Below are 14,593 nucleotides of genomic sequence, written 5' to 3'. Positions count from 1 at the left end.
ACTCTGCCTTAAAAATCTAGTTAGTTGGGTAATGCAAGGAAGATGCATCATGGAGGAGATGGTGTGGAAGAGAACACGGAGTGTCTGGGGTTGGGTTGTGCTACTGATCCTGAGTGTTTTTTATGAATTACTGAATCTTTCTGGGCTAGGCTTTATCTGAAAAAAGGAACAGCTGAACCAGAGCTGCATCGTTCTAAAATCCTGTCTCTAACTCTTTACTCAGTGCTCACAAGAATAAATGAGTTTCTCTTTGTGAAGGGCAACATACTTTGCTTCTAAAAGCGCCCACAGAGGCAGGATAATTTCAGATGATCAATTCATATTTTGTTCTTACTGATGTCAAAGAAACAGAAGGGGTACAATTTTCCCTCTCACCCAAAAGTAGGCAAATAGGGCCATGAGTGGCAGAGATCAGGAATATCCTCAACTCCCGAGTTTTCAAAAAAAGGATGAAAATGGTCTAAGAGGTAGGAGCCAGGGAGGTCTAGGCTGGATGTGCTCCCCGCCCCCGCCCCCGCCCCCCACCCCCCGCCGGTCCTGGCTTTACCCTGAGCATATATCAGCGGCACGCAATGTGGACAGAAGACCAGAGCAGGAGTCAGAAAATCATACAGCCTGCCACCTGTTTTTATACAGCCTGGGAGCAAAGAATGTATTTTATGTTTATAAATGACTGAAAAGAACTCAAAAGAAGGGCGCCTGGGTGGCTCCGTTGGTTAAGCGACTGCCTCCGGCTCAGGTCATGATCCTGGAGTCCTGGGATCGAGTCCCGCATCGGGCTCCCTGCTCAGCAGGGAGTCTGCTTCTCCCTCTGACCCTCCCCCCTCTCATGCTCATTCTATCTCATTCTCTCTCTCAAAATAAATAAATAAAATCTTTAAAAAAAAAAAAAGAACTCAAAAGAAGAATAATATTTTATGACTGCAAGATAATAGAAAAAATATCTATTGGTCTTTGCCCCCAGTTCCTGGCACAGAGCTCCTAAAACCCTCGTAATTTCCTAAGTGATAAGAGCACTAGGAGCGTCTTTTGTAATATTTGGTTTTTGATCCCAGTTCCAGACATAGAGCTCTTAAATCCCTTGGAATTTCCTGGGTGATAGGAGTGTCTTTTGTCCTAATGAGGTGACTCTTGCTGGGCTCCTAGATGGGGGCTGATCACCAGAAAGATCAAAGCATGATTACAAGCTTGGAATTTTCAGCCCCACCCCCATTCTCCAGAGAGGAGAAGGGCTGGAAATGGAGTTGGTGATCCATCATGCCTCTGTCATGAAGCCTCCACAAAAATCCCCAAAGTACAGAGTCCCGAGAGCTTCCAGGTTGGTGCACACGTGGTGGTGCTGGGGGAGTGGTGCCCCATGTTTGTTCTCTGCATTTATAGGTCTGATTCTGCTTTTTGTTTATTCAGTTTTTTTAGATTCCACTTATGTGGTATTTGTCTTTCTCCATCTCACTGATTTCACTTAGCATAATATCGTCTAGGTCCATCCATGTTGTCTCAAATGGCACGATCTCATCACTTTTTATGGGTGTGTAATAGTCTATCATATGCTTATATGTATGTGTGTACACACACCCCACATTTTCCTTATCCACGTGTCTATGGATGGACATTTAGGTTGCTTCCGTATCTTGGCATTTATAAATAATGCTGCAATAAACAAAGGGGTGAGTGTATCTTTTTCATTTGTGTTTTCATTTTCTTTGGGTAAATAGTAGTGGAATTATTGGATCGTATGATATTTCCATTTTTAACTTTTTGAGGAAACTCTATATTGCTTTCCACAGTGGCTATAGCAATTTACATTCTCATCGACAAGGTGTGAGGGTTCCTTTTTCTCCGTATCCTTGACAACAGTTGCTATTTCCTGTCTTTTTGGTTTTAGCCATTCGAACTGGTGTGAGGTGATATCTCATTGTGATTTTGATTTGCATTTCCCTATGATTAGCAGTGTGGAGCATCTTTTTATATGTCTGTTGGCCATGTGTATGTCTTCTTTGGAAAAATGTCTATTCAGGTCCTTTGCCCATTTAAAAATTTTTTTAGTGTTGAGTTGTATGAACTCTTTGTATAGTTTGGACATTAACCCCTTATTGAATATATAGTTTGCAAATATCTTCTCCCATTCAGTAGGTTGTCTTTTTGCTTTGCTGATGGTTTCCTTTGCTGCGCAAAATCTTTTAATTTTGATGTAGTCCCAATAGTTTATTTTTGCTTTTGTTTCCCTTGCCTCGGGAGACATAGCTAGTAAAATGTTGCTACAGCAGATGTCAGAGAGATTACTGCCTATGTTGTCTTCTAGGATTTTTTTGGTTTCAGGTCTCACATTTAGGTCTTTAATCCATTTTGAGTTTATTTTTGTGTTTGAGTTTATTTTTTGTTAAAAAGTGGTCCAGTTTCATTGTTTTGCACGTAGCTGTGCAGTTTCCCCAGCACCATATATTGAAGGGACTGTCTTTTCCCCATTGTGTATTCTTGGCTCCTTTGTCATAGATTAATTGACCATATAAAGGAGATGTGGAATTTTGATAGTTGTTTTTGTTTTTGTGACTTGGTGATACTACTGGAGTTTACTAAGAAACAAAGAATGCAAATCAAAATAATTACCCATCATTATATGGCCCTCAATTAGTAGAAACTTAAAAATATGCACTAACTCTAGACTTAGTTGGCTTTGTGTTTAGATTAGTACTTAGACTGCTTTTGGGACCATGAACTGATATACCATGTATCAGAGTAAAGGTATCAAATACCCTTTGACTCAGTAAATTTTAGGTGGAACCAATAGTAAGAAATCATCAATCATCAATTATAAATAAGAATATTCATCATAACATAATTTAAATAGTAAACAAAGTTAAAAACTATGTATCTTTTCAATTAGGTGGTAAAATTTTGATATAGTCACAAAATTAAATAATAGAGATCCATCTAATTATCTTCAAATTATATAATATGGGAAAGTGTTCAGGACAAGTAGAAAAATCAGGTCACAAAGTTCACCAGTATAATCCCACTTTTGCTTGAAATAAGACTGGTAAGAAACACACACGTTCACAGCAGTGGTTCTTGTTTTCCAACTTGACTATAATAAGCATGTGTTGGTTTTATAGTTAGATAGAAATAAACACCATAAGAACGAAAAAACCTCCATCTGAATAGGACCTTGAATTCACACTGTTGCATATTAAAATTAATGTCAAAGCACATGACACAATCAAATCCTAACAATGGCTCAGCAGTTCAGAGGATAAAAATAAACTTGCAAATACATACTAGAGCAGAGGGAGGGGATGTATTTATTGGAAAAAAAATTGTTTTTTGCAGTTGGCACAGTTCCAGTCCAGGACCCTCTAAAGTCAGTCCCTCACCTTGACCCCGTGGTGCCAGAATAGTTGGTCTTCCCAGAGATTTCAAGATTACTGTTATCATAGGGGCTTCGGGCATAAAGAACAAAATTCGACTGAGCATGGTCAGGAACTCTTTAGGGCACTTGAATTCTCACATTTTACTAGATGAGGTCACCGAGATTTACAGCTGTATACTGCCCCCAATTCAGTGTAACTATGAGTCACCTGGGGATCTTAAAATGCAAATTCCGATTCAGTGGGTCTGGGGTGGGGCCCAGATTCTGCATTGTAACAAGGTGTCAGGTGAACCCTGTGCTGTGTTCCTTGGATGACACTTTGGGGAACAAGAGTTTACAGAAAGAGGTCTCTGGTCCAAAGTCACATACTAATACAAAATGGGCATGGGAGTACCTTTCTCCTTTTCTGGCTGTTTTAAAATAAAGGAGGGGCGCCTGGGTGGCTCAGATGATTAAATGTCTGCCTTCAGCTCAGGTCGTGATCTCCAGGTCCTGGAATCGAGCCCCGTGTCGGGCTCCCAGCTCAGTGGGGAGTCTGCTTCTCCCTCTCCCTCTGCTCATGCTCTCTCTCTCTCTCAAATGAATAAATGAAATCATTAAAAATAAAATAAAATAAATTAAAATGAGTTTGAAAAAGAGACATGTAAAACATTAGCCTTTCCAGATGCCTACTGAGTTACTTCCCACAACTAGTTAGGCTGCTAATAACAATGCTTTGCAATTATGTAGTTCATTATATTTTCAAGGGCTTTTTTTTGCAACTATTAATTTGCTAATCCACCAATTTCTCTTGAAGAGCAGCAACTGTTATCATCTGTACACTATGACCCAGTTAATTGTATACAGTATCTCCAAATCCTTTATAGGATTTAACTTGAATCTGGATTTAACTTGAGCTATTTAAGTATTATGCAAAAGTCACATAGACATGTATGAGAATCTAAACAGACGGTGTGTGTGGGATCTGGTCTGTATGTGCCCAAGTATTGTTTTCTTTTAAGGTTACAAGAATGATATTTGTTGAATGAATATAGGTGGGAATCAAGTCCTTTGTTAGCTGTGTGGTTTAACCTCGATAAGCCTCAATATCCTTATTTGTAAAAGAGGGAAAACAAGACCCTGTGGGGATTAAATGTGATAATGTTTCCTGCCTTCCTTCTTCCTTCCTGCCTTCCTTCCCTCCCCTCTTCCCCCTCCGTCTTCCCTTCCTCTCTCCCTTCTTCCCTCTTTTCCTTCCTTCATCTTTTTTCTTGCTTTATTAAGATATAATTGACATATAACATTATGTAAGTTTAAGGTATACAATGTAATGATTTTTTTAAGATTGTATTTATTTATTTGAGAGAGAGAGAGAAAATACGAGTGGGGGGAGGGGCAGAGAGAGAGGGGCAAGCAATCTCCCCATTGAGCCGAGGATCCCGAGATCATGACCTGAGCCGAAGGCAGATGCTCAACCGACTGAGCCACCCAGGCACCCCTACAATATAATGATTTGATACACAAATTGTTAAAAAGAAAACCACAGGCCCAAAATAGCATCACTTACATTAAGGCCCCAAGTCAGTAAACCAAGACTTAATATCTAACCTAACTACAGTTTCAGCTCCCCAGAAATGTAACCTTTAACCAGTCCACCTGGGAATTTCCTGGTCAGCACTAAGAAGTTTACTGATAGATCCCTTCTGTTTCCCTTAGGAGGGTGAGCTCACCTAAAAGAATGGATTCTTTTTTTTTTTTTTTTTTATTCTTATGTTAATCCCCATACATTACATCATTAGTTTTAGATGAAGTGTTCCATGATTCATTGTTTGTGCATAACACCCAGTGCTCCATGCAGAATGTGCCCTCCTCAATACCCACCACCAGGCTAACCCATCCTCCCACCCCCCTCCCCTCTAGAACCCTGTTTGTTTTTCAGAGTCCATCATTTCTCATGGTTTGTCTACCCCTCCGATTTCCCCCGCTTCATTCTTCCCCTCCCGCTACCTTCTTCTTCTTCTTCTTTTTTTTCTTAACATATATTGCATTATTTGTTTCAGAGGTACAGATCTGAGATTCAACAGTCTTGCACAATTCACAGCACTTACCAGAGCACATACCCTCCCCAGTGTCTATCACCCAGTCACCCCATCCCTCCCACCCCACCCCCCACTCCAACAACACTCAGTTTGTTTCCTGCGATTAAGAATTCCTCATATCAGTGAGGTCATATGATACATGTCTTTCTCTGTTTGACTTATTTCACTCAACATAATACCCTCCAGTTCCATCCATGTCTTTGCAAATGGCAAGATCTCATTCCTTTTGATGGCTGCATAATATTCCATTGTGTATATATACCACCTCTTCTTTATCCATTCATCTGTCGATGGACATCTTGGCTCTTTCCACAGTTTGGCTATTGTGGACATTGCTGCTATAAACATCGGGGTGCACATGCCCGTTCGGATCCCTACTTTTGTATCTTTGGGGTAAACACCCAGTAGTGCAATTTCTGGGTCATAGGGTAGCTCTATTTTCAACTTTTTGAAGAACCTCCATACTGTTTTCCAGAGTGGCTGCGCCAGCTTGCATTCCCACCAACAGTGGAGGAGGGTTCCCCTTTCTCCGCATCCCCGCCAACATCTGTCGTTTCCTGACTTGTTAATTTTAGCCAAAGAATGGATTCTTTCTAATAATTTCCTTTTATCTGCCCCCTCTCTACCTTTAAAAACCTTTCCTTTTCTGTAGCCCCTTGAAGGTCCCTCTATTTTCTGGATGGGATGCTGCCCGACTCAGGAACAGATTAATATAGCCAATTAGATCTTTAAAATTTACTCAATTCAATTTTTGTTATTTAACAGTATATACTGAGAAATGATTATAAAGACTAGTTAACAAACACATCCTTTACCTCACATAATTACCACTTTTTAAATTGTAGTGAGAACATTTAACATTTAAGACCAACTCTCTTGGCAACTTTCAAGTATGCAATACAGTATTGTTGACTACAGTCACCATGCCACCCATTCACTCCCCAGAACTTATTCATTTTAAGCGGTAAGTTTGTACCCTTTGACTGTCTTCTTTCTTTTTTCAATAAATAATTTTGGAACACATACTTTGTGCCAAGAACTATTTTAGCTGTTGTTTAGGGATACAGCAGTAAATAAGAAAACAGCAGGGCATACTAGAAAACAGAAACAAAACCAAAAACAAAACAGAAGAAAACCAAAAAGCAAACCAGTAAGATATGTTAAGCATGCAGAACAATTCATTTCACTTAATGACTGCTTAATAAGTTAAAATGGTGCTATTAACACACTGGGAAAGAGGCTGCATTTCATATGACACAATCTTTTCAAATATATATTTACTTTCCTACACGAAATAGCAATATTTGAAAAACTTCAATTTAGTAGAGATCTGATGGATACTATAGTTCTATGCAGTCAGCCAACTCATTCATTCAAGAAACATTTAGAACCAGACTCTTTTCCTCCTTCAGACATTTCCCTTTCTGTGTTTTGGGCCTCAGAGAGAATTCATCCTGTCTAAGAACTTCTTGTCTTCTTTCACCTCCATCAAACCAAATTTATCTGTTTTTTTGTTTGTTTGTTTGTTTTAGGTCCTGGTTCTTCCAAGCAATGATCTCTCAGAGATGCCAATAAGCATCTCATATTAAATTGTCCCTGCTAATGTGTAATTTTATAACACATATACTCTTTCCTGTAAAACTACAGAATAAAACCTACAATAGGCTTTTGGGACCAACTTCCCTAGAAGGACTTGAGTAGTGTCAGGCCCTGCAAGGGGAGTTGCTTTTAAGGCCCTTAAGGTATGACTTACATGGTGAGAACCAGAACATGGTAGGGCTCGATGAAAGGAAGTACTTTGGGGGGGGGGTATAAAAGGAGGTATTTGGGAAGTAAAAGGACTTCAAGTGCCCTCAAACCACACCATCAGAATACCTGCTCTTGTCGCCCGCACAGTCCTGGGCAGAAACGATTAATGAGCAATCCCCTGTGTTGGCGAGCTTTCTTGCAACCAGGAGGAATGAGGAATGCTGTCACATAGGAAGTGCTATGATGGGGCGCCCGGATGGCTCGGTCGTTAAGCATCTGCCTTCGGCTCAGGTCACGATCCCAGAGTCCTGGGATGGAGCCCAGCATCGGGCTCCCTGCTCCGCGGGAAGCCTGCTTCTCCCTCTCCCACTCTCCCTGCTTGTGTTCCCTCTCTCGCTGTGTCTCTCTCTGCAAATAAATAAAACCTTAAAAAAAAAAAAAAAAAAAGGAAGTGCTGTGACATCCAAATAGGGCAGATCTGTTTTCGGCTTGGAGCCCAATTAGGAAATTACTCCAGCTGCCAAAGGAGTGGGACACAACTCCGCCCACCCCTTGGCGCAGGGAGCAACCACAGCCCACCGCAGAGGCAGGCCGACTGAGTAGCCACATCACTGCATGAGCAAAAACAGGGCCCATTTTCAAGGGGATGCACCTAAGACACAGTGCTCTCTGCCTGCTTATCTCACTGCTTTTCTCCATCCCTGTGACTCTGAAGGAAATATCCTGCTTTGGACAGGGTAAGTTTGAGAAGCCAATTAATCAGAGCAACAGAGATGCGGAGCCCCTGGATATACATGTCTAAAGATCGGGGAGAAGTCTGGGCGGGCGATAAAAATGTGAACCTTGTTGAATTGCATGAGATCACCCAGGGACAGAACGCAGGTAGGGAATAGCAGAGGGCAAGGGGTTATTTCAAATAGAAAGCTTCCATCCGCGAAAGCAAAGCTGCAGAGCACCCACTATTATATTTTCTGGCCCCTCTTCCTTGCCAGTTGAGAGACCACCTGAGTTTTCTTTGAGCTCTTCTTTCATAGTGAGCCTAGTAGAAATCTTGAAAAACAGAGGGTAGCATGCATGTTTTTGACTTTTGATCTCACAAAGGTACATTCTATAGTGGGAAAAATGTGTCAGGCACAAAGTTACAAGTACTCCCTAACAGAACTCCAAGAAACAAGGGGAGAAAAGTAGATGCCAATCTGACATTTGTCTGTGGACCTCAGCAAGTAAGTTCTATTCAAGTTCTAAGTATGGCTTTGCCTTCTCCTATTGGACTAGCATTCCATAGATGTTTTGATTTAAAGTGAGTACACACATTCCTATGGCCTTCAAGAGGTAGAATTCTCATTTCCTTCTTCTTGAATATGGGTGGGACTTAGTGACTCCTCTCATGAACAGAATAAGGTAGAAATACAGCTATGTGACTTCAGGTTTGGGCCATAAAAGTCATCGGGGCTTCAGACTTCCTCTTTTGGATTACCAACTCTGGAGGAAGTCAGCTGCCTCGTAAAAAGGACACTCAAGCAAGCCCTCTGGCAAGATCCATGTGTTGCGGCTTCTGTTTCTGCCAACACCCAGTAAGGAACTGAGGCTTCTTGCCAACAGCCATATTAGAAGTGGATCCTCCACTTGGAGGCTTAAGTTATTTATTTACTTTTTTAAAGATTTTATTTATTTATTTGACAGAGAGAGACACAGTGAGAGAGGGAACACAAGCAGGGGGAGAGGGAGAGGGAGAAGCAGACTCCCCGCGGAGCAGGGAGCCCGATGCAGGGCTCGATCCCTGGACCCTGGGATCATGACTTGAGCTAAAGGCAGACGCTTAACGACTGAGTGGAGGCTCAAGTTAAATCTTTAGACCACCAAAGCCCTGGCGGACAGCTTCACTGCAATCTTATGAGACACCCTGATCCAGAACCACCCAGCTAAGCTGCTCTCATATTCCTTACCTTCCCAAACTATGTGACTAATAAATGTTTTAAGTTGCAAAGTTTTGGGTTAATCTGTCACACAGCAATAGAAAACTAATAATAATGTATATTATGAATTGTGATCATTTGAAGTGTATCTTCTACATTTTTGCTTATTTTTTTTTTGGAAACTTACTTAGATTTTAATTTACTTTTCCAGGACACTTCTCAGACTAATGTGAAAAAACAAAGCAAAAAACATGCATTTGTTGTTTTCAAAAAGCAAGAAACAAGTGAAGCCTATGGCCACACTAATGTTAAATGCAGAGTTAACGGCAATGTAATGGAAGGCTAATTGAAATTTTTATTGTGGCTATATAATTATATCTAAATGCTTCTGCCATAATTTCATTATTATTGTTATTATTATTTTAAGATTTTATTTATTTATTTGACAGAGAGAGACACAGTGAGAGAAGGAACACAAGCAGGGCGAGTGGGAGAAGGAGAAGCAGGCTTCCCGCGGAGCAGGGAGCCCGATGTGGGGCTCGATCCCAGGACCCTGGGATCATGACCTGAGCCGAAGGCAGACGCTTAACGACCGAGCCACCCAGGCGCCCCATAATTTCATTATTTTTAAAACATTCTTCTCCCATCAGAGTATAATCATTATATTACCTTAAGTGCTATAAAATTTAATAATCCTGGTTAAGAAGAATTAAGAATTGTGACTCTTTTTCCTAGTTAAAATAGACTGTAGATTTTTTGGGAAGCTTTTAAACACATTAACTACAAGGAAATAACTCTGAAAACATAAGCCACACACTCACAAAATACCAGAAAAGAGAAGGTCTTCTGCCCTCCTTTTAAGAGGTCATTATAGGGTAGTACTTTTAAACTAACATGATGCACAGGCAGATAGTAGTAACAAGTCTGTTTAAAAAGCAACATTTGGTGGTGCCTAGGTGGCAAAGTCGGTTAAGCGACCTACTCTTAGCTCAGGATCTGGGATTGAGCCGTCAGGGCAGACGCTTAACGACTGGGCCACCCAGACGCCCCTGGAACAGTTCTTTAATTAAAAATTTTATGACAACCACCAAATATATAAATTAAGAAAAAGCCTACATTATAGAATGAAAACTCTATATCATTTATCTTACAATTAACTTACACCTAAATTACAGGCTTCGATGAATTTGATACAACAGAGTTGAAAATAAGCTTCCAATTTCTCCTAGGAAACTGATGGGCATCCTACTTCCAATGAGGGTTGATAGTCTCAGATCTGGTCTAATCCAGAGCTCTTCCCACATTGAATAAGGTCTGTTGATCCTTTTCTCTATACCATGACTGCCATAGAATCCCATTGTCCAATATAGTACCCATTATTTGCATGTGGTTCTGTAAGTTTAACTTAATTAAAATGAAAAATCAGTTTCTCAGTTGAACTACCTACATTTCAAGTACCCAACAGCCACACGTGTCTATTGCATTTGATAGCACAGATACAGAGCATTTCTAACATTATAGAAAGTTCTAATGATGCGCTGCCCTAGAATGTTGCTTCTGTGTCATTTTTGTGAAAAATTCCTAGCCTTTTCTTCTGTAATTGCTCAATGTGCCAGTGTAACTAATAAATTTATGGTAGAAAATTTGAAACAGGCAAATCCAATAAAACTAAAATCACTTATCTCTTACTACCCAGAGATGAATATGACATTTTGGTGTATTTTCTTCCAGTCTATTTTCTAGGCATCCATAAACAGAAATAGGTCATAGAATTCCACTATATTAGAAATATTTTTCTATGTCATTACTTTTTTTTTTTTTAAGATTTTTATTTATTTATTTGAGAGAGAGAGAATGAGAGAGAGAGAGAACACATGAGAGGGAGGAGGGTCAGAGGACGAAGCAGACTCCCTGCCGAGCAGGGAGCCCGATGCGGGACTCGATCCCGGGACTCCAGGATCATGACCTGAGCCGAAGGCAGTCGCTTAACCAACTGAGCCACCCAGGCGCCCTCTATGTCATTACTTTTATGACGTCATTTTTAATTGCTGCATAGTATTTTATTATACAGTTTTTTTCTGTATTGTTTATGGTGCTCCAACTTTTCACCATCGCAATTATGGATACTGTGGACATTCTTGTAGTTAAATCTTTGCCCTTATCAATTATTGCTTCATTTGTATACATTTTGAGAATCAGAACTTCTAAGGCTGGGACTGCTGAGTCAGAGACTATGCCAAGTTTTCAGGCTTTTGATACAAATTGACACCAGAAAATGTATGCAGTACCAATATACACACCTCCCAGCACTGTTTCAGAAAGACCATTTCTGTCTCTCCTAGCCAACTCTGGGATTTTTCTATTTTGTGTTCTTTTCCATTTTGGTAAGGGAAAAATTATATTTCATTCACATGTATTTATGTATTTATTTTCATATGTATTTATTTATTACTGAGGCTAAACATCTCCATGTCTTTACCAAATTGTATTTCTAAGATGATTTGCTTCATGTAATGTGATTGTGGGATGATTTTAAAAAAATACAATATATGGTTAACTTATTTGTCATAGAGTAATTGACTATATAACTATTGCCTTATTTCCGGACTCTGTTCTGTTCCATTGATCTATGTTTCTATTTTTGTGCCAGTACCATAGTGTTTTGATTACTACAACTTTGTAGTATATCTTGAAATCTGGGATTGTGATGCATCCAGCTTTGTTCTTATTTACCAAGATTGCTTTGGCTATTCAGGGTCTTCTGTGATTCCATACACATTTTAGGATTACTTGTTCTAGTTCTATGAAAAATGCTGTTGGTATTTTGAAGGTATTGCATTGAATGTATAGATTTCCCTGGGTAGTATAGGCATTTTAACAATATTCGTTCTTCCAATCCACGAGCATGGAATATCTTTCCATTTCTTTGTGTCACTTTCAACTTCTTTCATCAGTGTTTTATAGTCTTTGGAGTACAGGTATTTTGCCTTCTTGGTTAAGTTTATTCCTAGGTACTTTATTTTTTTTGGTGCAATTGTAAATGGGATTGTTTTCTTAATTTCTCTTTCTGCTACTTCATTATTAAGTGTAGAGAAATGCAACAGATTTCTGTATATTAAATTTGTATCCTGTGACTTTACTGAGTTATTTTTCAGTTCTAGCAGTTTTTTGGTGAGGTCTTTAGGGTTTTCTATGTATAGTATCATATCATCTGCAAATAGTGAAAGTTTTATTTCTTCCTTACCAATTTGGATGCCTTTTATTCCTTTTTCTTGTCTGATTGCTGTGGCTAGGACTTCCAGCTCTATGTTGAAAAAAAGTGGTAAGAGTAGACATCATTGTCTTGTTCCTGATCTTAGAGGAAAAGCTCTGTTTTTTACCATTGAGTATGGTGTTAGCTGTGGGTTTTTCATGTATGGCCTTTATTATGTTGAGGTATGTTCCCTCTAAACCTACTTTGTTGCAAGTTTGATGAATGGATGCTGTACTTTGTCCAAGGCTTCTTCGCATATATTGAGATGATCATATGGTTTTCATCCTTTCTCTTATTAATGTGATGTATCATGTTAAATGATTTGTGTATATTGAACCACCCTGGCACCCCTGGAATAAATTCCACTTGATCATGGTGAATGATTTTTTAAAATGCATTGTTGGATTTGTTATTGTTAATATTTTGTTGAGGATTTTTGCATTTATGTTAATAAGAGATATTGGCCTGAATATACAATGGGTATACAGTGGGGAGAAGACAGTCTCTTTAATAACTGGGAGTACTGGGAATAACTAAAAGTACTGGGAAAACTGGACAGCTACATGCAAAAGAATGAAACTGGACCACTTTCTTACACCATACCCCAAAATATACTCAAAGTGGATTAAAGACCTAAATGTGAGACCTGAAACCATAAAACTCCTAGAACAAAACATAGGCAGTAATTTCTTTGACATCAGCCATAGATATTTCCTTAAGTGTGTCTCCTTAGGCAAAGGAAACAACAGCAAAATTAAACTATGGAGACTATATCAAAATAAAAGGCTTTTTGCCCAGTGAAGGAAACCATCAACAAAACAAAGACAACCCACTGAATGGGAGAAGATATTTGCAAATAATATATCTGATAAGGGCTTAATAGCCAAAATATATAAAGAACTTGCACAACTCAGCAACAAGAACCCCACAAATAATCCAATTAAAAATGGGCAGAGAACCTCAATAGACATTTTTCCAAAGAAGACATACAGATGGCCAACAGACACATGAAAAGATGCTCAATATCACTAATCTTGAGGGAAGTGCAAATCAAAACCACAATGAGATATCACCTTATACCAGTTGGAATGGCTAGGATAATAAAGACAAGAAATGACAAGTGTTGATGAGGATGTGGACAAAAAGGAACCCTGGTGCACTGTTGATGGGAATGCAAATTAGTGCAGCCACTGTGGAAGACAGTATGGAGGTTCCTCAGAAAATTAAAAACAGAATTACCATATCATCCAGTAATTCCACTACTGGGTATTTACTCAAAGAAAATGAAAACACTAATTTGTGGTGTTTTGTTTTGTTTTTTTAAGATTTTATTTATTTGAGAGAGAGAGAGAGCACAAGCAGGGAGAGCGGCAGGCAGAGGGAGAAGCAGCCTTCCCACCGAGCAGGGAGCCCGATGCGGGACTCGATCCAGGGACTCCAGGATCATGACCTGAGCCGAAGGCAGTCACTTAACCAACTGAGCCACCCAGTCGCCCATGGATTAAGAGTACACTTATGGTGATGAGCACAGAGTAATGTATGGAATTTTTGAATCATTACATTATACACCTAAAACTAATATACCACTGTATGTTAATTATATTTCAATCATAAAATGAATAAATAAAAAATACCACATATGCTTGATACAATATTTTCTACCAGAAAAGAATATGTGCATCATAAACACATGCCATGGGAAGTTTCTTTTTCTTTTTTTTTTTAAAGATTTTATTTATTCATTTGAGAGAGAGAGAATAAGAGAGAGAGAGAGAGCCCATGAGAGGGGGAAGGGTCAGAGGGAGAAGCAGACTCCCCGCCGAGCAGGGAGCCCGATGCAGAGCTTGATCGCAGGACTCCAGGATCATGACCTGAGCCAAAGGTAGCCGCTTAACCAACTGAGCCACCCAGGTGCCCACCATGGGAAGTTTCTTGATGAGACTCTTTATTCTGTCTTTGCTTTTAAATTAGAGTATGTACTTAAAATATTATGTGTTTCACTCCTTTGGAAGCCAAAGATGAATTTTTTTTAAAGAAAAAAAAAAGATAAACATAAAGCTTATTTCCTGATTTCACACTTGTTCATATGTGTAGCTTTTTTCTCCACTGAAGTGTTTGTGTTTCTCTTAGAGATTTTTGAGTTTTTTATAAATCAGGGATATTGAGTTTTTTATAAATCAGGGATATTAATCCTTTGTTCAAGAAACTGCCCCAGTCTTGGTTTTTGCTT

General features: G+C 39.4%; 1 protein-coding gene across 1 annotated transcript in view; it reads right to left on the bottom strand.

Annotated features, from left to right (window-relative positions):
• The window catches only part of LHFPL3 (LHFPL tetraspan subfamily member 3), a 412,245-nt gene that overhangs the window by 34,168 nt on the left and 363,484 nt on the right, over window positions 1-14,593 (bottom strand). The gene's annotated exons all lie outside the window — the stretch shown is intronic.

The sequence above is a fragment of the Mirounga angustirostris genome, unplaced genomic scaffold, assembly GCF_029215605.1.
Source record: "Mirounga angustirostris isolate CCGP_5_RB_7025 unplaced genomic scaffold, mMirAng1.0.hap1 SCAF_12, whole genome shotgun sequence".
Lineage (NCBI taxonomy): Eukaryota > Metazoa > Chordata > Mammalia > Carnivora > Phocidae > Mirounga > Mirounga angustirostris.
The sequence above is the reverse complement of the archived record's forward strand: the minus strand, read 5'-3'. Positions and strand labels throughout refer to the sequence as shown.